Here is a 27,309-nt window from a genome sequence, read left to right on the forward strand (position 1 = left end):
TAGTTTACATAAACTATAACGCTGAATCAAAACATCTTAATTCTTATCAAGAAAAGTTCCTTACTTTTGGCGTTTTCTTTGTAATAAATCATGCAGTATACGAGCCAAACCAAATTTCATGCATTTTATCAGCAAAATTTTCTCCATGCTTGCAAACAATGGTAAACCTTGTTAAAACAATTTAACAAAATCTGATAAAATTTGATTTGATATGATTGAAACCTTTTTTTCTACAGGTGAGAAAATAAAATGAAAAGTGAAAGAAAATATATGCCTTGATTAGAAAAAGGGGTTGACTAGTTATGAGAGTAATGGAGCATGCCATTTTTTATTGCCGAAAACTTAGATGAAGTAGATATCCACTTGTCACATGATAAACAACACTTAAAACAATTGTGCAGATTTTCAAGAGCCCACCTGTTGTTTTAACCAGGTAAGTGGATTATAATTTTGTACATATGTATTGGCTACCATTATGAAAAGATTATAGTTGTAGATAATGCATTTGAATGTACTTAGACAAATTTATGATAGTGGAAAAAGGGGAGATGACTAAGAATAAACTAATATCAAATGATTTTATCTTTTAATTAAGAAAAAGAACAATAATAAAAAATAAAATTTTATGCTGAAAATTCAAAAAAATATCTTGACTAGATACTTTACTGCAAATAGAGATGAAAATAATAATAATAAATAAAAAGGACTTTGTATTGGTAACATGAAATTCATTTATTGTATCAAAAACAGTAATGGGTACCTTCTTAAATGAAAATATTTAATTTTTTTCTTCTGAGATCAGTATTAGGATAGGCTGAACCAACATTTCTTTTATTTAAATTATACAAACTTGTCATATATTATAAAGCATCCTTAATTTTGTCAAGCAAAAAAAACCATGTCATTGTCACAATAAAATTTTAAAACATAACCATAATAATATACATACATGATTACTTCACATAATTAGAACAAGTCCTTTAGATACAGACCCCTATAATTAAAGAACCTGCTCCCTATTGTTATCGACTGGTACTTGACGTGTGACAGGACACACTTGATTAAATCACATTGATTCAGTGGTATTAAAAAGGTGTCAATTTCTAATCATACTTATTGAAATGAACAGATACATGTCAGTTTCTTATGCAACTACCTTACAGGTATTTGAATGGGAATTTCAATAAAATTCAATTTTATGGCTTTTTTATGAACTGGGGGCTACAACATGACCGTAAAAAAGTTTGAGGGAAGTTAAAGAATTAGTTACAGTCCAGAATTGTCTATTCAGTCGAAAGAGTGTTTTCTGTAAGATAACTAGTTACTATTTGGATTAATTAGTAAATTAGGAGGATAACCTAACAACAATTGGGTTTTGATTTTTCTAGACTGTAGAGGCTGATTTTAAATACAGAAAAAGGAGTGTTGGTTTCATATCAGGTAAATTTAGAAATTAAAATAGCACATTTATCCTAAATTTAAACAAAATCCTAAAAAATGCTCTCAACTTTTAAGTAGATTATAAAAACCTAATGTAATGTTCTTTAAAAAACTAATAATATTGCAGTACAAAAATGTATTTGGATTTGAGGTGGCAGCCTTGTAATACCCAAATATTTGACTTTTAGATTTTTAAACCAATGATTTTTATTAATTTTTTTATTAATTAGCTCAGCAGTAATTTAATTTTGTATTACATGTACTATAATCATACTCTCACTATATATTTAACCAATCAAAACACTGGATTTGATGTTTCAAGCACAAATTTTGTACTCATGGCCTACTTCGATTCGTCCAACTCTGGTTACTCGAGTTCAATTTTTAGGTTTGATTGTGCATGCGCCAAGAGCATATTAATTGAATCAAAAGCTCTGATGGAGAGTTACTCGAGGTCCATTGTTTACCTTAACATCATGGAGGAATTTACGATACTAAACCATATTTTTAGTCATGATGAATAAAGGATGGCAATTCAGTAAATAATTGATTCTGACAAAATCTGAATACAATTATTGACAACTTTGTTACCCAGGGAATGCTTTCTTTTACCTCAGCGGGAAAATGCAAAGTTTTCATTTATATCGAATCTTCAGGATTCGAAGATTTTTTTCCTGGGATCCCAGGATCTGACCCCTTATAACCACCCCAAACATGGCTGAGTATATAGGATATATTACGGAAAGGGGGCAAAGGGGGTCCTAATAAGAGAAGAACTGTGAACTGATTTTGACAATAACAGTTAACAGCTAAAAAAATATTCACAATAGCCAATAACAATGAATAAAACACGCCCAAAACACAAGAACAGTAAATGTCACCTTGCACCCTTCTGAAAAGTATAACGGAGATACACATGTGTATATGTGTATATTTTAGCAATTGTTTACAATTGATGGACATTGATGTAATAACATAGATATATATTGTTGTCTTTTAATGTGACTATTGATATTGTACACTTAAACTTCTATTTCGTCACATAAAATGGCTAAAATACGTTTAAATCGTAGAAAATATATTTTTGAAAAGCACTCCTGTCTCTTTCGTGGTCATCTTGACAATTAACTCGACTCAATTAAACCTGGTCAGGGGCAGGGTTGATATCGAGTTAACTCGAGCGTTGTAAAATGATAAAACTCTGCTACTTCTATTGCAAATCGTGAAACTCTGGTTACCCGAGTTGGACGAATCGAAGTAGGCCCTGAAGTTCTGGGTAAAGTTGTATGACCATAGTTGTTAATGTCTGTGTCATTTTGGTCTCTTGTGTGGAGTTGTCTCATTGGCAATCATACACATCTTGTTTTTTTGTAAATAGCCCCTGACAATTGGAGTCTTCTCCCCTCATCTCATTTCCTTCTTGTCAGAAACCCATTGGGCTTAAATTACCAAATATAGTGCATGATAAGTCCTCTGTAAATGATCATTCTTTTGTTCTTTAATATTCTTCTTCTGAAAGTAGTAGATGAAATATATATATATAAACTTCACAGGATTGATGACTTGGAAGTCCAGTTACATAACAGTCTTCATTTATGTTGTACAAGTGGTAAACATGGCCACATTGATAGTGGCACAAAGTTTCAAGTAAACTAATGGGAAAACACATTTTCATGTTCTTATGAAACTACTTTGCAAATTTCAACATCTTAGCAAGAATGATTTATTAAATGAAGGTTCTCTGAATAATTTGTCCTAGGTTTGTTCTGATCAGATAAAAAGTATGACTGCAATCTGTGATTCTGATAAGCCAATGTAAGAAATCTTTTTATCAATAAAAGCAAATTAAAACTTTAAAATCATAAGGATAAAAGATTCAGGCAGACCTTCAACAATAGACCCCCATTTAGTAATGATAGGACGGCATGCATTACACATGCATAGTTCCCTTTATAGAAACCTAAAAAGGAGAGCATGGTGGATTGGACAGAAATTTTGCCTTGCAAATGCCATCATATTTGCAGAGTATGCGGCATGCACCTATCCTACAGTAGGCATCTAATTTAAAGTCTTAGCCAACTAAAAGCCACACTGCAATTTTACAGCCTAGATGGGTGAAGCCTTGTGAGTCAACCCTAAATAAACAGAAACTTCTATCACCTCACACTTCAGATGTATGTTCTCTTATTCGTTCATCCCATTCTTTTTCTCTCATTACTTTATAAACTTTTGTGTAGATATAAACTTTGTATATTTTAACAAAAGTTCATGATCTCGTCTCCCATAAATATTTATAAATTTTACCGATAAAAAAACACCTGGGGTTGGAATGAGTAATATGTCTTGTGGGTGATCATTGACTATACTATCAGTCATTATATATAATAGTACTAAGAGAAGATACTTTTTAAAGGTTAATACAAATAGAGATCAAACGTTTTAAATGGAGAGGTGTTAACTAAAACTGCATGTATTGTTACAGGCAGTTTTTTATCATTCATAAATATCTATCAGTAAATGAGAAAGGATTATATTTAACATTGATAATTTTTTGTGTAACCTCAAAAATTTGTTTGCATTTTTGCATCTACTTCTTCAAAATATTAACAAGGTGCTACTAGATGCTTTCCCGCTGGTTATTGGTTTTCCCCACCTACAATAGTAGAGGGGCATTATGTTTTCTGGTCTGTGTCGGTCCGTCCTTCCGTTCGTTTGTTCAGGCTAAAGTTTTTGGTCAAGGTAGTTTTTGATGAAGTTGAAGTCCAATCAACCTGAAACTTAGTATATATGTTCCTTATGATATGATCTTTCTAATTTTAATGTCAAATTAGAGTTCTGACCCCAATTTCACGGTCCATTGATCATAGAAAATGATAGTGCGAGTGGGGCATCCATGTACTGGGGACACATTCTTGTTTCATATCCTGTAAATTCATTATTATTCGTAAGATACCAATTTTCATTGATTTTGTGTGTTAAGGTAATGAATGAATTTAAATGTTCAACGAAATGCATATTTTCTGTCAGGTTGTATACAAATTTTGGAAAAACAACGAAATCACATGTCCTCAAAGATGCAAGTTTTCCTCAAACCATGAAAATTGGTACCTATGAAAATGAATGAATCCACACACAGTATACAAGTTTTAAAGAATTTTATGCTCCTTTATGTTGTAAATGGATACAAGTTCTTGGAAATTGTATTCTCCTTTATGGAAAATCTTTTCAATGGTTCATTACTATATAGACCCAAATCCACACACTTAACTATACCATGTACCCAAATATAAAGCTAAAAATTTTGCCAAAATACTTTAAATAACCCAGAATCAAAGATAAAGCATCATAAAACCCTAAAAAGTTTGTCAATACGTATTGCTTATAGTATCAGTAGAATTGCACTTTTTGGTAGCTTGCAACAATGACTGTGACTGTTTAGTCTAGCAATAAAACATATATTCACTTAATTGTATATATTTAAAATATAATAAACATGTCTGGTTAATACATTGCTGACCCGAGCATGTTAAAGAGATGTTTGGCCAGGGGTCAGTTTATAAGAAAACATATCTAGATAGTTTGTATAGCATATAATCATATAACACTCGTTTACGGTATGTGACTAAACATTTTATGAAATTATTCATATTTTTATGGATGAGAAATGGATTTTGAAGAAGCTCAAAGGCTGAATATATTTTGTCATTAAAATATAACATTTTCTCTATATGCATGCAGGGTTCGATGCTCGGCTGATCACAGAGAAAATGGGAGACAAACAGAGAAATGGGCTATTAGTCTATCTCTATTATCTTAAAGGGTTTGACCCATTAGAGGCAATTTCATTTCCATCTTAATCTTTTGATAGCTATATTATACATTTTAAAATATATTGGTCTTCTTTATAGCATTAAAATTTGTCAAAGATACATTTTATTTTATTGTCAAATTTATTTCTTTATCAGTCTAAATTCTTGATAGATGAGTTTGTTTTATGTTGTGATGGATAGACGTGATAATAGTTTTATAAAAGACAGAGTTTAATTGGTTAAGCTGATTTATCGTAAAAAAATCTTAAATTTTGTTGAAAATTAAATTTTGATAATAAATTTTAAAAGTTTTTACTTTTGATATATTATATTTAATGTAAAATATTGTCATTTTCATAATGGAGATGTTCCGTGTGAGTCATTTATATAGAATTAATAAAAAAAAAAAGTGATGTAGGGTATATTTCAATGGTCAATGAGATGGATGCAAGCTAACAACAAAACAATAAAATTATTTTTCTTTTATAATTTACAAAAAAACAAAAATTTATGAGACAGATTTGTCTCTTTTGATATGGAGTTAAAATAATACGTTTTTTAAAAGAAAAACTCCCTTGTTTTTATTTCTTATAAATTTTAACTAATTAATTACATTTCTTTTTTTTTAACAAAAAACAGAAATGTCTAAAGTGTATATCAATATATCAATGTATTGTCTTTAGAAATGAAGCTAAAAAAAATCTTACTTTTTTTTAAAGTAAGTATTCAATGATTAATTACTACTGGGAAAAGTTAAGACACCTTTCAACAACAAACTATCCATTTTAACTGAAGTGTTGAATTTTTGGAGGAAAATAATTGACAAAAAGTATTTTTTGTGAATAGTTGTAAAGTTGTGAAAATGCTGTAATTGTTTTTGCACTATGACACATTCTTATAACAATATTTCATCACTTCGCTGACAGTAATTTCATTTTCATGGTATGATAGCAATCTTTAACTGATTTTCTTGTTCTCCTAAAAAAAGATCACCTCATTATCAAAGCACTGAAAGAACTGTTGAAACAGATTAAAAATAATGAAGTAAAAATATATCTTTGTGATTTCCTCCATATCACAAATATTCGTATTTGATTAAAATTATGCATGAAAAAAAGACTTTTATTGTGATAAAGTTACTGAGAATTACAACTGAAGAAGTTACACAAATGTGCACTTCATATTAAAAAACTGCAAAAATCATTCCGCTATCTGAGAAACGGCATTGTGAAAATGTTATGAAAGGGAAGCATAAACTGTATAATTGGTTTAGGATAATGAGTAGATTTTGGTTTATCATCATTCTAAAGTAGATGGCAATAACAGGGTTCGGTGCTAATATAAATACATTGTGTAGCAACATTAATTAGCAAGATCGCATAGTCTGGTACATAATTTCCTTTCTGAAGTGGTGTAATTTAATGAAGCAAGTTTCTGGCAGGTTAACAGTAGGGTGGCAGGGATAGAGTCTACAGAATCAATAGGTTTAATGACAATATTGTTTCATATCCTGGGGAGCTTAGGTCTGGTCCTGTATTCTGTTTGTGTTTACAAATAAAATATAATTACAGCTCATTTTAATTAGATTGAGTCAACCAAGTGCAATCTTCTAAACTTTTTAAGCCTTTGTCCAATCACTGCTTAATGACATTTTTTTTCAAACCATTTCTGAATTTACCATCATATCTTTTTTAAACACAGAAATTCTTAATTTACGTTGCATTTTGCTTTCTTGTTTGTAAATGCTTGCCAATATGCTGTTTATGGATGTTTAATTATGTATTGAGATAACAGTTAACTCTGACTTTATGAAAATCCTCCTTAATGTCTGATATTATACTTTACATAATAATTTCAATGTTTCAAATAAAAGAAAAAAATCTGCTTACTTCTAATATCAAGGATTTATTTTACTTGCTACCAATTGTCCATAAATTGGGAAAATTGTATTTTCAATTACTCTTGAGTGCTTGATCATTTTTGAAGAATTTGCATACATAGGAAATTTCTATTTGATTGAACACTTGAATTAAATGTTCACATACAGCCTCAAAATCTAAGAAAATGAGTACCCACTAACTAGTAATGAATTTACAGTAATATGTTCATGTGTATGACTAATTAAAACTTGTGGTAAACCATTACTAAATGTTATATTTCCTTATTCAATTTGTAAAACCACCAAAAGATATGATACCCAATGAAATTGAATCTAATTTGAAATTGAAAATCTATAAGTGAACCAAAACCTGAAGTGGTGACAAATTGTGGTAGAAATGGTTAAGTATGAAGTTTACATAGGTCTGCATGCTAAAAAAAAGTTAAAACCAGAGCGAAAATATGTTTTCAAAAGAAATAAGTATTTGAATAGTTAAATCTGTTTAGTGGTTTCATTTCAAATTGACAGGAAAGATTGCAAATTGTGAACACGTTTTTGACATATTTTATCAAGTGCAGACACAGTAATTTTGTTGTGGTCATTCACTGTCTGTCTGTGCATCTATTTCACTTGACCAATTACAAAAAATAAAATTTCAAAATGGTCGGCTGCTCTAATGTGACATGTGTTAAACACACCACAAAGAATTGTTTTATTTAATAAAATAGTATTGAATTTAACAATGAGTGAATGTTGAGAAAATCGGCACAAGTAAAAAAGGACATGGAGGTTTTTATTCTCATTTCGTTCTCATTGCCCTAGACTCAGGTCAATTATTTATGAATGTCTTCTTTGATGAATAAAAATTTGATTATAAGAGCCTAATTCAGCAGAAATTAACTACAGTAACTTCATTAGAAGTAAATTAAATGTCTATTACGATTGGTCAGGGGATTGAAATGTTGTTTTCACCTCACCCCGGGGTGTCTAAATACAACATAAAAAGATTGTAGTAGTCACCTCAATAGCTTTCAAACCTGTGAAATCTATTGTTCCCTAAACACTTAAGATTATAATCAAAAAATTTTAATGGAATTTCCTGCAGATATAGGTGGCTAACTTAAAAGGTAAAAAGTTTTAAGAAACGAAAAAAGATACAAATCTCGTTCTCATACCCCTTCTGACAAAAGTAACTGTTCTTCTAGGGGAGATAATCTTGTTCGACCACCTTTAATATATCAAGATAAAATCTTATCTTCTAAGATGAAAGAATAGAGCAGTACATTAAACAAATCAATTATTTTTTTAATTATAAGATTAGTTCAAGTGAAAAATGAGAAATCTAAACATTTCAGGTTTAAAATGCAATTAATTATATAATTTGTAAAATTAATAAATCCATTATTGAGAGGGCCTTCTGTTGTTTTGCACAATTTGAGATGTTGATCAATTTTATTGCACTTGTTATAATGTTCCTATTTGAAAAAATATTAAGATAAACGAAAACATAATATTGTTATTATTGTGAAGATGTGTTAAAATTGTCACTTTCTTCTCTGGTGAATGCAGGTATGAATTTTTATCTCTAAAAATTTGTGTACATGTATATATATCGAAATGATATTTGTTCATAAAACGAGCTGACCTTTTAACAATTTTAATTAAGTTTTAAAAACAAGTCTGTAATACATTGTATAGGCTAATTGTAATTTATATAAATGGTTTAGACAAATTAATTAATTACTAACCAAATGAATAAATTATCACTTAAAAGTTTTAGATGAACAATTAAAATAGATGATGGTCTAAATGAAGGTATATATAAAAGAAAATAACAGGCAAAAAAATAAATAGAGATCTAAAAAGATGGGCAAAAAAATCTATATTGAAAGATGTGCAAGAGAATAAGGAAAAGATAATAATGGGCAAAAAAAAAAGGTTTGTTAAAGATTTGCAAAAAATCAATAAAGAATAACCAAATTCTAAAAAAATAAAAAAAAATATAGAATAATGTGTAAATAAAACTCATAAAAATCTTCTTAGATACTTAAAATGTTCTATTGAAATATATATATATATTATATATACAAATCTACTCTAACATCGTTAGGTTGATTTTCGAGGCACTTAAATAAACTCAGCCTTAAAACAAATTTTTTTATAACTGAGTTTACTAAGAGAAACCATTATGGCATAGGACGAAAAACTTGTGTTCAAAGTTCTTTCAATTTTTGGCCGTATAAAGTTCCATTCATTCTTACAGCTTTATAAATTTATAGTTAGAAAAATCACCGCTAATCTGTTGATGGTCAGCGTGAACTCGACATTCTCATCCTTTGATTTTTTTTTATGGGCTGTGCTATAATAGTTACTGTTAAATATAATACAAAATTTTACAACCTAAATTGCCTTTTATAGAAGAAAAGGAGAAAGTTTTCTATTATAACAAGATCCTAAAAATAACATTTTATGTCCATTTTGTTCCGGTCTTGTATTGTAACTGTAACAGATGCTAATGTGCGTCCTGGCGCTTGACCATTCATTGGTCAGAACAATACCTGATCATTCTGTATTCAACACTTGGGGTATTTCAAATGGATTTTGTAATCGCTATGATTGGATTACCTGAAATCTCTTAATGGAGGTTTGGAAACTTGGAAAATCATTCAATGGATAAACAAAAGTGTATTGAAGGCATAATTACAGTAAGATTGGGTGATAATTGGTTAATGGGGGTTTTATAAGGTATTAGTACATCTTAATCCTTTACTAGTAAAAAAACATTTGTTTCCCCCCTGTTTTTAACAGAATAAACTGTCAGTTATATTTAGCATGTAATCTTTTTTTGTAAAAAACTTTTCATATGCATTTAGTTGATCATTAAATATAAGTTTCCTGCTTTGGTAATATCTGACTTTATATGGATTTTCTTGCTGTTTTGAAGACCCATTGGTGGCCTTCTGCTGTTTTCTCCTCTTTGGTCGGGTTAATTGTCTATTTGACACGTACATTCCCCATTTCCATTCTCAATTTTAATTTTTAACATATTCCAATGGATGTCCTTTGGCAGGACAAATGTAAGCAATATATATATATATACACATGTATATATATTCTAACATATTCCAATGCCTAGTTTTAACCTGCTGAAATAATTAGTTGTTGTCGTTTCGTATTTAATTTATGCAAATTTTATTTATACTTAATTAAATTACGGTGACAGTCTGCATAAAATTATATTTTTTATTCATAGAAAAATGATTTAACAGCACATCAAAGTATCACGCATCTGTCAGCAAACTTCTACCTCTCTGCAGCACGCAATACGTAAAAAAAACAACTGAGTTTTTATGGCGGTGTTTTTATTAATTAGTATGTAAATGATGACAAGGCTTCATGAAAAATTAGTCTTTAAAAATCGTCAAGCTGATGTAGAATGACCATTAATCTCGTCATAAAAAACATGACATGTATTTTAATATCACTCCTAACATGGTGTCACATGGTTGAAGTGTGTCCCGTTGATGATGTTTAGCGAGATCAAAATACAATATGTTATGCATCTGGAGTCCTGTACATCTTGTTTTAGGTGGTTTGACACTTGATTTTGTTGTAATTATTGCACATTTATGTAAATTGACAAATGTTGACATGGGGAGATGATGATATTGGCAGGGTAGATTAAAAATGTCAGATTTTAGCCTTGACCATGGCCTATTTATTACATTTTTGATAGAAGTATTAGTGAAAGGCATATCTTGTAGTCTGTGCTTTATCATTTGAAAAGTCAAGTTTTGACTTTAGATTTAGGACCAAATAGTACCTATTACATCAGATAATAAGTAACAGAAGAACATAGCATCTCGATTGATGTGTGTATGTCTGGAAATTTGTTTTTCAAATGACACATAAATACATCTTGCTCAGTTCTGATTAAACTTTTAAAGTACTTTTTTCTAATTAATATTAAAATTCATTATGTATAGGTGGCTTCAAATCATTGAATTTGAACTCAATTATTAAAAAAAAGAGAAACATTTTAGAACAACACTATATAAAAAACATTCAAGTGGCCAATAATGTATATAAACAAAAACAAAAATATAAATTATTTGTTTAAGATGACAGATTATAAGCTAAGGTTGACTTGTGACAGAGTACAAGAGACATAAAACATCCTGTGTTCATCCATTGTTCCGACTGTGATCGTAGTACCTTGTCGGCCAAAAATATATTTTGTCATGTTTATAGTTTTATGGAGAAACCTTTGTCGCTATCTTAGGTGATACAGATGATATATCGTTGTTCTTATTCAGTCTTGTTGTGGCTCTTTCTTAAATAAATGTCCTAATTTTACATCACTAATGACAGTTGAGAAATAGAGAAAAATTATGGACCTAATACCTGTGTCTGTGATTGAATTAAGGAATTTTGGTAGAATCTCGAGGGTAGAATACTTTATTCTAAAATGGACACCTGAATGTAATTGAAAACTTGAAATCTTTAAAATACCCCTTCACCATCAAGTTAACAAATTGAGATGCGAAAAAGAAGATATGAAGTGAAATATGCTTGCTATGTAGTCAGCTTGGCCGTGATCCGAGCAGTTTAATAACAAAATTTATAATCTACACAAAACTAGACCAATTGACATTAAGCAAACAACTATCGATCAATCATTATAAGACCAGAGCTCTTTTCAATGAGGGGGGGGGGGGGGGGTAGGAGGGGACCTGATCTCGAAATCCCAGGCTTCAAAACACGAAATCCTGAGGTCCCATATTTTAATAAATTTAAATCCCAACATATTGAAAAAAGAATTCCAGGATCCCAAAATCCTGAGTTTAAAAACACCCGATCCTGGAGTCCCGATAAAGGTCCTTTCCCCCTCTTCAATTGAAAGTTTATTTGAAATTTGCATCTACAATTGTCGTCTCACTGGAAATCTGTGTTTATGAAAAACTGACATTTGTAACACTGTCACTGAACTTGTTATAATACATAAGCCATAAACTGTTACAGTAACTTTCCAATATATTAGGAGCCCTCCATGGCTTAGTGGATGAAGTAGTTAATCGATTGTATCAATAGTCTGTATTACTGATTGATTGTTGGTTGCTTAACATCCAGTGGCAAATATTTCATGCATATTCAGGACCGATTACTGAAGTTGTGAGTTAATTTATACCCTACATGTGGCAGGTGCGTTTGTCTCCAATCGTAATTGACTAGGACTCAGTTTTCTGGCCACAGGTTTGTGCTACCTGTACATGCTGGCTTCCTCCACCAATATAAATGACCACCATGATCAGCCAATAGTGCAGAAAGTGGCATTAAACACTATAGCATATGATCAATCAATCCAAAATATGAGGGAGGACCTTTTTAGTATTTTTCATCATTTTAAAATTACTTTCTTTTGGTTTATTGTTAGATCATTATTATTACTTCATTTAATTAAGATGTGGTATGAGTGCCAATGAGACAACTTGCAATCCAACTCACACTTTATAAAAGTAAACCATTATAGGTCAAAGTACAGCCTTCAGTACATAGCCTTGGCTCACACCAAACAGCAAGCTATAAAAAAGTTTTCTATAGTACCATCCGACCAATTTTCTTCCTTTCCCTGCTGCTTAAGTTTTCAAAGAAGAAACCATAAAGTGCATTGATTTTAAAACTTTTATCAAATTTGTTTGTTAATCCACTTTTTAAATCCTCCATGACCCTTCTGATACAGAGATACCAAGTTTAAAGAAATCTGCACTGTCTGTACCCTAATATTATAGTCCCTATCACAATCATCTCAAGCTATTACAATTACATCCCGTGAAAATAACACATTATTTCTACCCCATTTTGCACTCCTGGGTAACATAAAGGCCCATAGATTGGCCAAATCTTGTGAAATGAGTCGTTTGAACACAACCAATTTGATATATCTTCTAATCTGTTTAACACATGGTCTTTTCTTGTTTGAAAAGATACGGTAGTGTAGTTTGGCGTTTATTGATGTAAATTTTACGGACTTTGACTTTCTATAGATATCTGTTAATGTAACTAAACTATCAAAAACATAATCGAAAACACTAAAATAGATAACATTCAAATCACCCACTGATCTCCTGGTACTTGAAAATTCGTTGCACCAGTGTTTTAATAAAAGGGTTATCGAATTACAAATTTTGAAAGCATCGATTTAAACACGGTTGATATTGTAAATACTCATAAATGTTTCTTTTATGTTTAATTTCACTGTTTAAGTGTGGAATTGTTATAATGGCTAACAGAGAATACTGTATTGTTTGTGGCAAGCGGTGACCCAATAATCCAAGGTTTAATCTGATAAAACTTCTGACACTTTGGGAAGCTTGAGTAGTCATCTAAAAGACAGAAAAAAACTTAGATATTTTTGAAAGATCTAATTTTAAATTTGAGAATATAGAATTTGAAAAGATGAAAAGAGTGGCATGAGTGGGATAGGATATTTTAAAACAAATATTTGTATATCGGGACTTTAAATTTCATCTTTTGCTTTTTCATGTACAGTGGGATTGGTGTCTTTCGATCAATTTTTCTGGGTGATGTTTTTTGGACATTTTCTTTTTTCTTTTTTCTTTTAAATTTCTTTTGGCTGTTGTTTTAATTTCCTCTATCATTTATTAATGTGTTATTTGATATTAATTGTTTTCTGATATCTCAGCTCTTTGACTGGTTGCCAGTATGGGCAAATCTAGCCGAAAAAAACCAAACATGGTTTCGTAAAGTTTTGTTGCTAGTATAAGTCATTGCTAATTGGAAAATCATATAATTACTGTATGTCACATTGTATTTTTTTATAGTCAAGTTAGATTTCTGAATTTGTCAAGTGAACTCATCCTTTCAGCAGTAATAAAATCGGTGAAACACATCTGTGATAAATATAGGTTACAAGCACTTCAAGGAAAATAAAATTACAATATCTGTATTGAGCAAGGAAGTATATTAAAAGCTCTGCACTTAGTGTAAAACAAAGATGTATTACAACGAAATGATCAGATATCGTAAAAGGTCTAAAAGTTTTTTCCTCACCCAGATCTAATTTCTTAAAAGGTGCAAAAGTTGTTTCCTCACCCATATCTTATTTCTTCAGGGTAGTAATCGTGTGAATACTACAAGTTTATTATCTTAAAGTTAAAATTTGTTTTTAGTAGATTTTCATTATATTGTACAAATGGTCATTGTAAAAATGCAATTTGGGAAATTGTAAGTTCCAAATATAATGTCCTTATGTTTTGATAAAAAGTAATTTGGCATAAGCAAACTCAAAATTTAAATTTTGCACTTTTATAACATGAAAATTTAACAAGTATGTAGTTATTGCTCTGAAGAGAATTATGTAAGTTTTAGAAGTTTGACGCAAGAGGATTTTCAAAAATCAAGATAAATCTTTGAAGAACGTTTTGACAATTCTTGCATAAGTCTCATAAATGTTAAAGTTGGTTTTTTTTAGGGAAAATGGGTATATAAGCAAATCCAAGCTATCATTAGGTTTTTGTCGAGCCTTCGACTTTAGTCGAAAAAGCGAGACTAAGCGATCTTACATTCCGTCGGCGGCGGCATCCACAAATATTCACTCTGTGGTTAAAGTTTTTGAAATTTTAATAACTTTCTTAAACTATACTGAATTTCTACCAAACTTGGACAGAAGCTTGTTTATGATCATGAGAAAGTATCCAGAAGTAAATTTTGTAAAAATAAAATTCCATTTTTTCCGTATTTTACTTATAAATGGACTTAGTTTTTCTGCGAGGAAACACTACATTCACTCTGTGGTTAAAGTTTTTAAAATTTTAATAACTTTCATAAACTATCCTTGATATGTACCAAACTTGGACAGAAGCTTGTTTATGATCATAAGATAGTATCAAGAAGAAATTGTTGTGAAAATAAATTTCCACTTTTCCGTATTTTACTTATAAATGGACTTAGTTTTTCTGCGAGGAAACATTACATTCACTCTGTGGTTAAAGTTTTTAAAATTTTAATAACTTTCATAAACTATCCTTGATTTGTACCAAACTTGGACAGAAGCTTGTTTATGATCATAAGATAGTATCAAGAAGAAAATTTTGTAAAAATAAATTTCCACTTTTCTGTATTTTACTTTAATATAAATGGACTTAGTTTTTTTGCCAGAAACAAAACATTCACTCTGTGGTTTAAGTTTTTAAAATTTTTATAATGTTCTTAACTATCCTGGATTTCTACCAAACTTAGACAAAAGCTTATTTCTGATCATAAGATATAATTCAGAAGTAAATTTTGTAAAAAAAAAATTCACTTTTTCCATATTTTACTTATAAATGGACTTTTCTTCCAGTTAACATTACATACAGTCTGCAGTTAAAGTTTATAAAACATTTATTAGATTCATAAACTATCCTGGATTTTTTTACCAAACTTGGAAGCTTCTTGCAATCAAAAGACAGTATCGTGAGGGAAATTTTTATTGATGTTTTTCCTCATTTTTGTTGAGTCTGCGATTAACAGCAAAAGTAGGCGAGACACCGGGTTCCGTGGAACCCTTACGAATTTTTTTATATATGTTGTTGGTTTGCTAGCTTTTTACTTTGACCCCAGATTTATTTTATTCTCATCAGTTTGTATGGCCTTGAGAATTTTCTCTGATTTCCCCCTATAGTTCAGAAGATTACTAATATGTTATCCCAATTTAGCTAGAATATATGTTATATCTGGAAATATAATTCATATTGCAACATTAAATTATCACACGATGATCATTCTGTTAGATAACTTTCTATTATTTGTACGATTTAAATCAGTAATGTACCCCTCAGCGTGAAATTGTCTAACAGCAAAAGATATTCCGAAAATGTTTGGAAATGGAGATTTTATCCAGTTTTAGAAGCTTTTTCGTAATGCAATGAAATTGAAATTTACGCTACTTTTGGGATGTACTTTAAATATGAAAAAGACATCAGTAGAAATAATTCAAGTACCTGCTGTTATATAAGTTTTTTATCATTAGGATCTTGTAGGAATAGAATAACGGCCATTAAGTGGCAGAAAATAATCATGAAAGATTTCTGAATTATTTTGTCAGCAATTATTACTATCCAAAGTACATTCAGTTATGTTAGATTAAATAATTCACAATATCTCTATCCTCCCCCCCTCTTTTTTTTTTGTTATCTGCAGAAAAATAAGGATGACATTGACACTTGGTCAAGATATTTATGTATGGAAGTCATCCTAATTTTTAGAAATACATGTCTATGCCAACAACTGCACTTATCACAAAAATTAACCCAAGATTCATTTTAAGTATTGTTCTTGAGGGTCAAAGTGAAAGGACTCTCATATATCTATCCCAGGGGTGTCCGATCCAGCCATTTTCAAAAGGGGTCAAACCCAGGATAGAGGACAGGTTCCAACCATATGTCTCCATTTAAATATTCAAATGCATTGATCATCCAAAAAAGAGGGGGTTCAACCATTCAAACGGCCGAAAACCCCTCCCCCCTTGGATCTGCCACTGTATCCATACCAAAATATCCTTCTTGGATCAATTATTCTTTAATATTAAGCATGTTGAACAATTTAAAAAGAATATTTGCAGTTCACTGTCATGACCATTTGAGACTTTTCAGTCCTGATATAGATATTACAAAACTGCATGTTTTTATGGAAAATTGGCAGACATAATGTGCAAAATATTTCTGCAATGGGGTCTTTGGTTTGAATCAATTGTTGTTCAATTAATTCAATATTTTGAAACTCAGTTACAACAATATATATACCATGTGGGATTTGATTTTTTAAATACCCATTGTTCAAATGGTGAGGTTTCAAATTTCTTATTGTTGACAAACAGCCACCTGTATTACAATTCCCCAAAATTGATTAAAATTTCAAAAACAGCTGATAAATAGTTTTAGATTCAAATCAAATGTCCAAAACAATTGGGTGTAGTAAGATGTGAAAGAAAATGTTGCTGATGTTTTTTCACAAGTTGTTTTAAAAAGATTTAAAAGAATATAACGATATCAATCTCAACGGTCCACATATGAGAAACAAGGTGTCGTGTCAGGGATACAGACAGGCTTTGTTCACACCAAATCGAGATTTTACATCACCAGAATTAAAACACTGTTTTGATTTAGATGGATATATTTGTAACATGTCAATTAATTCTGGATTATGATGGAAAAATACAGTTAAGTGATTTTTTGACATTTTGTATTTTTGATTTCAGAAATAATCTTGATTTGAAGTTTTTGGATTATATACAAAGAATACTGACATTTGTGACCAGTTTATAGAAAAAGCCTGGACTAAAACAGGTATGTACAATATAACTTGTAAACTTAAAAAAAGGAGATGTGTTATGATTGCCAATGAGACAACTCACCACAAGAGACGAAATGACACAACAATTAACAGCTATATGTCACTGTACAGCCTTCACCAATGAGCAAATCATATACAACATAGTCAACTATAAATGGCCCAAAATAAGTCCAGATACAGAGCATGGACAGAATTGACTATCCTTTAGGAAGTACACCACTAATTCATGGTCCCATTGCTTTCTATGTTAAATTCCTCCGTTTCAAGCAGGCACACCTCTTTTATTTTAAGTTCAAATAAAGTGGCAATCATTGCATTTCAAAGCAACACTTTATGGTGTCTTGTACTGAAAAAATCAACATACCTTACATTGCATATAAGAAAGAACTGGTTCCCGGAACTTCAGATGTACCAAAACAGGTACTTCAGATCTGACAAACAGACAAAATGTACCCTCTTTTTAAAATTTGGTGCAGTTTTTTTACTATTCAAAATTAAAAGTCCAAAAGTGTTCTACAATGATCACCAGTCCTTCAGCTTTCATTTGATACCAAAAATACCTAAATATTCTACATATTTTGAAAGTTACACTCATGCGTAGGAACTATTTTGTGTTAAATATGTACTACTTTCTGGTATGTGCTTTCTGGCCGGGCCTGAATTAGTGGTGTTACACCTATAACAGAACCAAACTTGCTATATTGACTTGAGCATTACTTTATTTCATTCTATGATCTATTTCAAGCAATAAAAAACATATAAAGCCTTAGTCCAAATACTATTTTATTAATTTAAAGCTCAAATTGGACTGGTAGTAACATATGGGTTATTCAAAGAAAACTGCATATGTATATTACCATTGGCCAATATATTTTTTTTATTCTCAATATCATTGTTTTATTTATTAATTTCTATTAGGAAAGCTATGTGCTTACTAATAGTCATATTTTTATCAGAGGTTCTTCATTAAATAACAATACATTAGTCCAAACTTAAGACATAAATGAGAAATTATCCCCCCTTTTTTCTTGAAATTGAAAAAAGGCTTTTTTTTTGCATGAATTATAATTCTGTGGTAAAACATAGATTAATAAGAGCAATTTATATATCCCTCAGCTAGATAACTTGCTAAACTAGTCCAAAATTGCATGTACAGTGAGATTTAAGAATTCTTATATGAGTATATACCATTTGCCTAGATTGTAAAAGGCTACCATAAGAAAAACAAAAAAACTTGAAAAATCATGAGATTATTTTGACTAAGAGCTATTTTGTTCCATAAACAAGTCATAAAATACATGTTTTATTGATTTGAATCAGAAAAAATGCAAAAATGAGAACTTGGAGTCAAGTCTTAACTGCATGCATGTTGTATGACCATAAAAGGCTAACATATTTGAGTATGCCAATTTAAGAGCTTAAATTTCCCATAAGCAGGACGGTTGACCCAAAAAAGATGATTAGACATGATTACTAACATCCTATTTGACTTATTTTCATTGGAATAGGTACAACTTCTAAAAATTGGATTTCTGGTGATTCTCTGTAATAGGAAGTACACCACTAATTCATGGTCCCATTGCTTTCTATGTTAAATTCCTCCGTTTCAAGCAGGCACACCTCTTTTATTTTAAGTTCAAATAAAGTGGCAATCATTGCATTTCAAAGCAACACTTTATGGTGTCTTGTACTGAAAAAATCAACATACCTTACATTGCATATAAGAAAGAACTGGTTCCCGGAACTTCAGATGTACCAAAACAGGTACTTCAGATCTGACAAACAGACAAAATGTACCCTCTTTTTAAAATTTGGTGCAGTTTTTTTACTATTCAAAATTAAAAGTCCAAAAGTGTTCTACAATGATCACCAGTCCTTCAGCTTTCATTTGATACCAAAAATACCTAAATATTCTACATATTTTGAAAGTTACACTCATGCGTAGGAACTATTTTGTGTTAAATATGTACTACTTTCTGGTATGTGCTTTCTGGCCGGGCCTGAATTAGTGGTGTTACACCTTTACAATTTTTATGTCTATTTTGTAATGGAGACTTTTTATGGGAAGTGATCTGCCTAGGACTAACTTAAACAATATGGTCCTTATCTTTTACATGTCATGTGTATTCTTATCAAAATTATATTTGTCTTCTTGATGCTATTAATAGGATTAAACATGATGAAACTGGAAAATTCCACCTATTTATATAGATTTCAGATGCTTTTTGAATTTTTGGAGAGTTCACTGCTTGTGTCATTTAAAAGATGTATATTATTTACTATTTCATAAAAAAGACAAAAAACTTGTGACTCAGAAAAGAATACATTACTTATGTAATGATATAACATCAATTATGTCCCATAGGAACAAAGGGAACATGAAAAATGAAGACCCTGTAAAATTTTAAATTGATAGTAGGTTTTTTTGTCTTATTTTTTAATTTTTTTGTCTTTTTTTAGATACATTAAAATTCAATTATTATTCATCACTTAGCTTCTGGCACAGAAAATTCATCAAGATATTTGTTTATTTAATAATTACTAGAATGCTTTTAGCTTATATCAAGGCAACAGCTTGAAACTTACAGCATTAGTCAAACATTTCACAATATAAATTATATTACATGTAATGGATTTCTAAAAAATATGGAATGGGAATTCTGTCTATGTGAAACCCCTTTATTTCCATTGTACAAAGCAAAAGACGCAGGGTAGACATTTTTGCATTTGACTCGTAATGAGGTATAGCTAGTAAAAATCCCCATTTCACTTACCCTAAATTCAGAAATAATTACAAGGTTTTTACTTCTCAAATAAATTGACTGCTTGAGTATCAAAATAATGCAAATTATCATGTTCTAAATTTTTACATATATTTGTGTGCAGATTTTCCTGAAATCTCAATGATGAATCTTACAGTTTTTTCTATTCTTCAAAAATTGCAATATAATAAATCATTTCTGAATTCACAGTATGCTTTTTACAGCTGAATATAATGTTATTGGTTTGCTCATCGTTGAAGACCATATGATGACCTATAATTGCTTAAATCACCATTATTTATTCTCTGTTTGAAAGTACTCTCTTTGGCAGTTGGTTTTTTCATTTGAATTATTTCACATTTTGTCATGCCTTTTATAGCTGAATATAATGTTATTGGTTTGCTCATTGTTGAAGACCATATGCTGCCCCTATAATTTCTTAAATCCTCATTATTTAGTCTCTGTTAGAAAGTTCCCTTATTAAATCTCCTTATTATATAATAACTTTTAGTCTTCAACTAATGTTACTACATGTAGTATATGAAAGTGATCATTCGCCTAGAGTCTTAAGTTAAGACAACAATTTGGTTTTTAGATACAAACATTGGGACCACATTTCTTGATTATAACACCCTCCCCCTTTTTGAACCCAGTATATATATAGCTGCAATAGAGTGTGAACTATATAATCTCTAAGTAGCCATGAACAACCAAAATATTTTATCTACAAACCATAAAAGCTTGTATATCTATATTATACTGAGAGGTTGAATTAGAAATTTCTTTTGTAATTTATTGGTCAAACAAGCTTTGAATTTGTCAGCAATTTTAAGCTTCAAGGAGGTGTGGAATATAAATATAAACAATCTTCTCAGGTGTTGGGTAAACAATATCACCTAGAATCAGTGTCAGTCCAGATGATAATAATTATTTGTGTATTGAATGACCTGTTGACCAGATGGTTTGGACAACTGACCATGCCTAATTAATGAAGAATGACCAGTCAATATTTAGGGGATGATAATATCACTTATAACACCCCTTGGGTATTAAAGTAATTTGAGAAATATTTTCAAGTGTTTTTCTTGGTCAGAATTTCATTAAGAGAACAGATGAAATGATAAATTAAGTAAACAAACTGGACAGAAGGAAAATTTGTTTGCTGTCAAGATGAGAGAAACGGTAGAAGTTTTTACTTCATAATGAATTGTACAGGTGACAATAGGTTAGGTCTGTTTGATTAGTCAAACACACCTTTGAGAATTGTATGGAAGGATTATTTTCTGTTTTCTTGTAAAACAAGCTGATAAAATTAATTGAAATCACTGGTGGAAGAAATGACACAATATTGTTTTGATAAATATTTATGCAATATGCATTAAGAAGGAATTAGAAATAGAGAAAACAGCCCTAATTTGTTTTTGTAAGAGTAAAACATATCATTTTCAAATTGTAAAACCTTGTGGCTTGTCTTAAATCATAATCATCATGTGTTTGTGTACTGAATAATTGTAAATTGGTTTGGGTTTTGTTTATTTTTTGTCACAAATTAGCAGTTCTAGGTTCATTATTTTGTTTAAGTTATATTGTTTAGATTATAAATATATGTTTTTTTCTTTGTTTTTGTAATCAGTATAAGTTGCTATTTCAGTAGCAAATACCCCACATTTCTTTTTTCGTGAATGATGTAAAATTTTGAAAACTTCACCGGTCTGGCTTAATGATATAGCCATATAATTTGTTAAGCTTTTAGTTCAGATTAAAAGCAACTTTCAAGATGAAACACAGCAATAATCAACACTTCCTTCAATGCGATCTTTCCCTGCTTTCATGATATTCATGTATTCATGAATAAAGTAGAATATTCATGAATATTCATGAATATTCCACTTCCATTCATGGTTACTATTCCAGTGTCAAAATTATTCATGAATATGAAAAATGAATTAAGTGGAATATACATGAATTCTTAATAACTGTTTGGAGACAACAAATAAATGTTCTTAAAATGCTAGTCACTTACTATATCATAGTATAATCAAGTTTCCTTCATTCAAAATAGTTTTTTGTGGTAATAAAACCCTTTTTGTCAATATGAATAAACATGAATAAGAATGAATGTTTGGACTTAGAATTTTTTTGCATACATTTCATGAATAAGAATGAATAATGAGGAATAAATTTTGGACTTAGAATATTTTTCCATTGTGTGACAAACATGAATAAGCATGAATAAAGCTGCATGATAATGACTCAGAATTATTTGTGGCAAACGGCATAAAAATTGATAATGAAATTTGTTCTAGGACTTTTGTATGTATATTTTTACTTGATTGTTGATGCTGAATAACATACATGTACATGTATGTATTCCACAGTTAAATGAAAAAAATATATGATAATTTTAATAGATACATTGTAGCTCATGTAGGTGATATTCATAACATCTTAATACAAAACATGTAAGGTATTTTAAATTTAATTTTATTAATTACCATGATCATAAAATAAACATTGTAAATTTTCTTTTTTTTTCACATGAATTATTATTTATTACCCCTGCGAGATGAAATTCATGAACTGATGAACCACCATGAACTGTTCATGAATGTTCATGAACAATGCATGACTGTTCATAATGAGTTCATTAAGTTTCGTTCATGAATTTAGTTCATGAATAGTTCATAAAATGCAGTTCATGAATATTTTCTGAACTTTAATGAACTGTAAGTCAGTTCATAATGTTCATAAATTGTTCATAACACATGTTCATGAGCATTTTATGAACTTTTAATGAATAAATGAATACATAAAGTTTATAAAAAAAATTATAAATTTGACATCCATTACATTGTTTCATGACATCACAATTAAAGTGCTTTTAGCATGACCTCCAGTTTATTCATTTACAGATCTTGAGATCATTTTGAGACAAAATTCAGTTGAATAGCAAAAGTGTAAATACATGTATGAGGGGGAGGACAGGGGTAAGGGAGACAGGGAGGAAGGGTGTAGGAGAAAGGAGAAAGGGGGTAGGAGAAAGGAGAGGAAGGCTGGGAGAAAGAGAAAAAGTTGGAGAAAAAAATAAAATATGAAAAAATAAAATATCTCTCTTTTTGTGGTAAATTAAAGAAAATAAAATAATCATTAAAAAAAAATCATTTAACAACAGAAATTAGCTCAGCACCTTTTTCTTTTTTTCATACTACGCCAGACGAGTGTTACATTTTTAGAGTCATACAAAATTTGGGACTAACTTTGAAGTTTTGTAACTTACTTTGAGCTGGAGATGTTTCTCATGTTTCGTTCTTACAATCATGACAAATTTGGTAAACTTAATTTCTTTCTTCTAAAGATGTAATTTCTGATTGTCTCTCAAAGTTCAAACATGTGCCTTTCTTAACCATCATACAGCACATAGAGGAACTTGGAAAAAAAGCACAGATTAATGACAATTCATTCTTTCCCAAACATTGCAGACTGGTGTCAATAATTATCATTATTAATGAATTACGTTTACCTATTGTAAAACGCTTCAATGACTTTGACAAAAGATTACAATGTAGACAAATGATTACAAGTGACTGGGAATAGAAAAACGTCATAATGACGTCAGCAAAATGATGTTTTTGACGCTTACAATACAAATGAAGATGTTTGATGAGGAGTGAAGTAATATAGCTGTCAAAACAAAGCAGATTTGTTATCAGATAAGTAAATTATATATATTTTGATTATATTTTTTTGCTGAATAACTATATTTTGAAGCATTTTATAATAATTATTGATTAATTAAAATAAATATAAAACACCAGAAAGTAGCCTTTACATTTTACAGTGTTAGTTTAATGATTTCCATTCAGGAATAACTGATAGATTTGTACAATATATTGTATTTCAAGGTAAAAATAATTCATGCTTCAGCCACTCTTATGATTGTGTGTGGGTAAATTAAAAGGGGAAAAAGGGGGGTAGGTACATTATTTGAAATGTCATGAAAAGGCTGAAGTGATATTCATGTTATTAATCTTACTCTATTGATATTTTAATAAAAACAACATTTATTAAATTAAATTATTACATTGTATTATACCTGTTAGAAACTGTTTAATCTTGAGTGTTTATTTATAAAAACAAATATCAAGGACTTTTGATTCTTTGTGGAGTGATTTTTGATTTTGCAGGGGGAAACTCAGATGCATTTATTGATTAAAAGATCTGTTCAACTGTGAAGAATTTCAAGCAGAACAACTGCACCAAGATGTTATTTAGCATTTCTAGTTGGAAGTCCTGATACAGCAATTTTAATTACAGACAGGAAGAGAAGTTTACTTATGATAATAACACAAAAAATGAAAATTCAAAAAAATCCTTTTAAATTATTTCATGAACTTTAGATGAACAGTTCATGAACTACAAGTGGACAAACAATGTTCATGAATTAAATTACTAATGAACAGTTCATAAACACAGTAGTTCATGTGTTCATGAATGATTCATGGACTGGTATGGTTCATGAACAAATTCATGAATCATTCATAAAAAATTCATGAACTATACATGAACAGGACATGAACTACAAATGGACAAGCGTGTTCATGAACTATAAAATCATGAACAATTCATGAATAATAAAAGTTCAAGAACTATTTTTGTTCATGAACTTTAATGAACCAAGGAGTTCATGAACACTTTCTGTTCATGAATAGTTCATTATTCACTGGTTCATGAACGTGCTTGTCCATTTGTAGTTCATGTCTAGTTCATTAACTGTTCATGAATCTTTTATGAACAATTCATGAATTATGTTCATGAATCATTCATGAATCATCCATGAACATTCATGAACTATTCATAATCATTTCGCAGGGTTGAGCATAGTATGAAAGGAAGAAAAGCCAATGCAAAGCACGAAGTCAAGCCAGCATAAGATAGGCCTACATGTACATAAGAACTTTTGACAATGACAATTTTAGAACAATGACCAGAGAATCGAGAAAAAGATATTATTGCAAAATTACTAAACTGCTAAATGTTCAAAAAGCTATCAGACTAAAAAAAATATCTGCAAATAAGTAAAAATTATGTATGATTATCACTTTGCTCCATTAGATTTGTCTGTCTTCAGTTTAAAAATAGATCTGAAAACACATAGATTAAGGAAGGGTTTGGATTAAATCCTAGATCAAATAGTGTACAATTTTGCTAGATCTTAATGAAAGTGATTGTAAATTCATATTTCACAGCTACATTTGTATCATGATTAAATGATTAAAAAATATTTTAAACTTAAATGTCTGTATTTGCTTTTGGTTTTCAAAAAACCTCTCAAGGACACTTATTTCAATATTCATGGTTAATCTAGAATATTCAACCATTCAATATTCATGGTTATTCTAGATTATTCAACCATTCAAATGACAATATTCATGGTTATTCTAGAATATTCAACCATTCAATATTCATGGTTATTCTAGAATATTCAACCATTCAATATTCATGAAATATTCACATTCAAGGTTATTCTAGAGTATGTATTTAGCATTCAATATTGGGATAGATATGATATTCTATCATTCATGGTGATTCTAGAATATTCTATCATGCATTATTCAAAGACATCCTATTTCATTTTCATGAATATTCTATAGATAATTATTCATGTTAATTCTTGGTTATTCAGTTCATACAATATTCATGTATATTCAAGCTTATTCAGTTCAAACAATATTCATGTATATTCAAGGTGCCATTTAACATTCATGAATATTCATGAATATTCATGAACTGTTACCTTGAATATTCATGAACATTCATGAATATTATTCATGAATATTCATGAATTGTTCATGAATATTCATGAATAATTCAAGGTCAGGAAAGCAGGGTATGTACCTTCATAACAATTTGACTTTCCCTATACACAATTTACAAAAAGATTCTTTCTCTTTATTTTTTAACAGCGCAATATAGCTTTTTTGTGCTCATGGGGTGTTAACCAAACACCAATCAATCAATTTATTTTTTATGCCCCACCTACGCTAGTAGAGGGGCATTATGTTTTCTGGTCTGTGCATCCGTTCGTCCATCTGTTCGTTCGTCCGTCTGTCCCGCTTCAGGTTAAAGTTTTTGGTCAAGGTAGTTTTTGATGAAGTTGAAGTCCAATCAACTTCAAACTTAGTACACATGTTCCCTATGATATGATCTTTCTAATTTCAATGCCAAATTAGAGTTTTTATCCCAATGTCACGGTCCACTGAACATAAAAAATGATAGTGTGAGTGGGGCATTCGTGTACTGAGGACACATTCTTGTTCATTTTGAACTTTAAATTTGGCCTGAGAAACGGAATGGTCAAATCAGATTTCTTTTGGAATTATTGTATTTCAACCCTTAAGGCAGTATCTAACAGAGCCTTTGTTATTCCATATACATGTTTGGGCCATTTACTTCGAACGGTCTTTATATGTTAATGATTGTATGATCGAACACGTCATAATTAGAGAGTACTGTTCCCTTTGGTAAAATATTCTAAAAGCCGTAACAATCACAATGCGGAATTATTTAAACCCTTTTTTCGTAGGGTGTCGAGTTATTTTCTATAATAATGTAAAACATTTTAATAGAGTTGATATTTATATTTTCTGTCAAAAAAGGTGAAAAGTCGTCTAATTATAGCTTTCCTCAAAAGAAATGAACACGCTGAGTTGTTGTACACTTCTGAAATAAATGATTTTTCTAAATATTTTGAAACAAGTTCAATTTAACCAGAATTAAAAGAATTTTTGAAAAACAATCCGTCAATGACAAATTTTAAATTAACATAATGTAGAAATACTAAATTTGATACCCTATAATTTGGAGACAAATAGTGTTGCTTTGGTCAACTTATATTTGCATATCATGCCAACAATACACACGATTAGAATTTGAATAGGTTCAAATCCTGATTTAAATAGAAAAGTGACAATTTATTCAAAAAGTTGAAAATTTGATAGGAGACAAAATTGGCCTGCTAGTCTTGTATTTAAGCAGTCAGGTGGCATTTTTACACCATTTTTGGGTC

At 30.1% G+C, this 27,309-nt stretch overlaps 1 protein-coding gene across 1 annotated transcript in view; it reads left to right on the plus strand.

The window, feature by feature from the left end:
• The window catches only part of LOC139486009 (protocadherin-9-like), a 67,963-nt gene that overhangs the window by 5,359 nt on the left and 35,295 nt on the right, over positions 1 to 27,309 (plus strand). Inside the window, exons 4-6 of the mRNA XM_071270699.1 lie at positions 237 to 433; positions 1,396 to 1,440; positions 17,387 to 17,474. The gene's annotated coding sequence lies outside the window, so the exon portion shown is untranslated. The remainder of the gene's footprint in view (positions 1 to 236; positions 434 to 1,395; positions 1,441 to 17,386; positions 17,475 to 27,309) is intronic.

This window comes from Mytilus edulis, chromosome 8, assembly GCF_963676685.1.
Source record: "Mytilus edulis chromosome 8, xbMytEdul2.2, whole genome shotgun sequence".
Classification (NCBI taxonomy): Eukaryota; Metazoa; Mollusca; class Bivalvia; order Mytilida; family Mytilidae; genus Mytilus; species Mytilus edulis.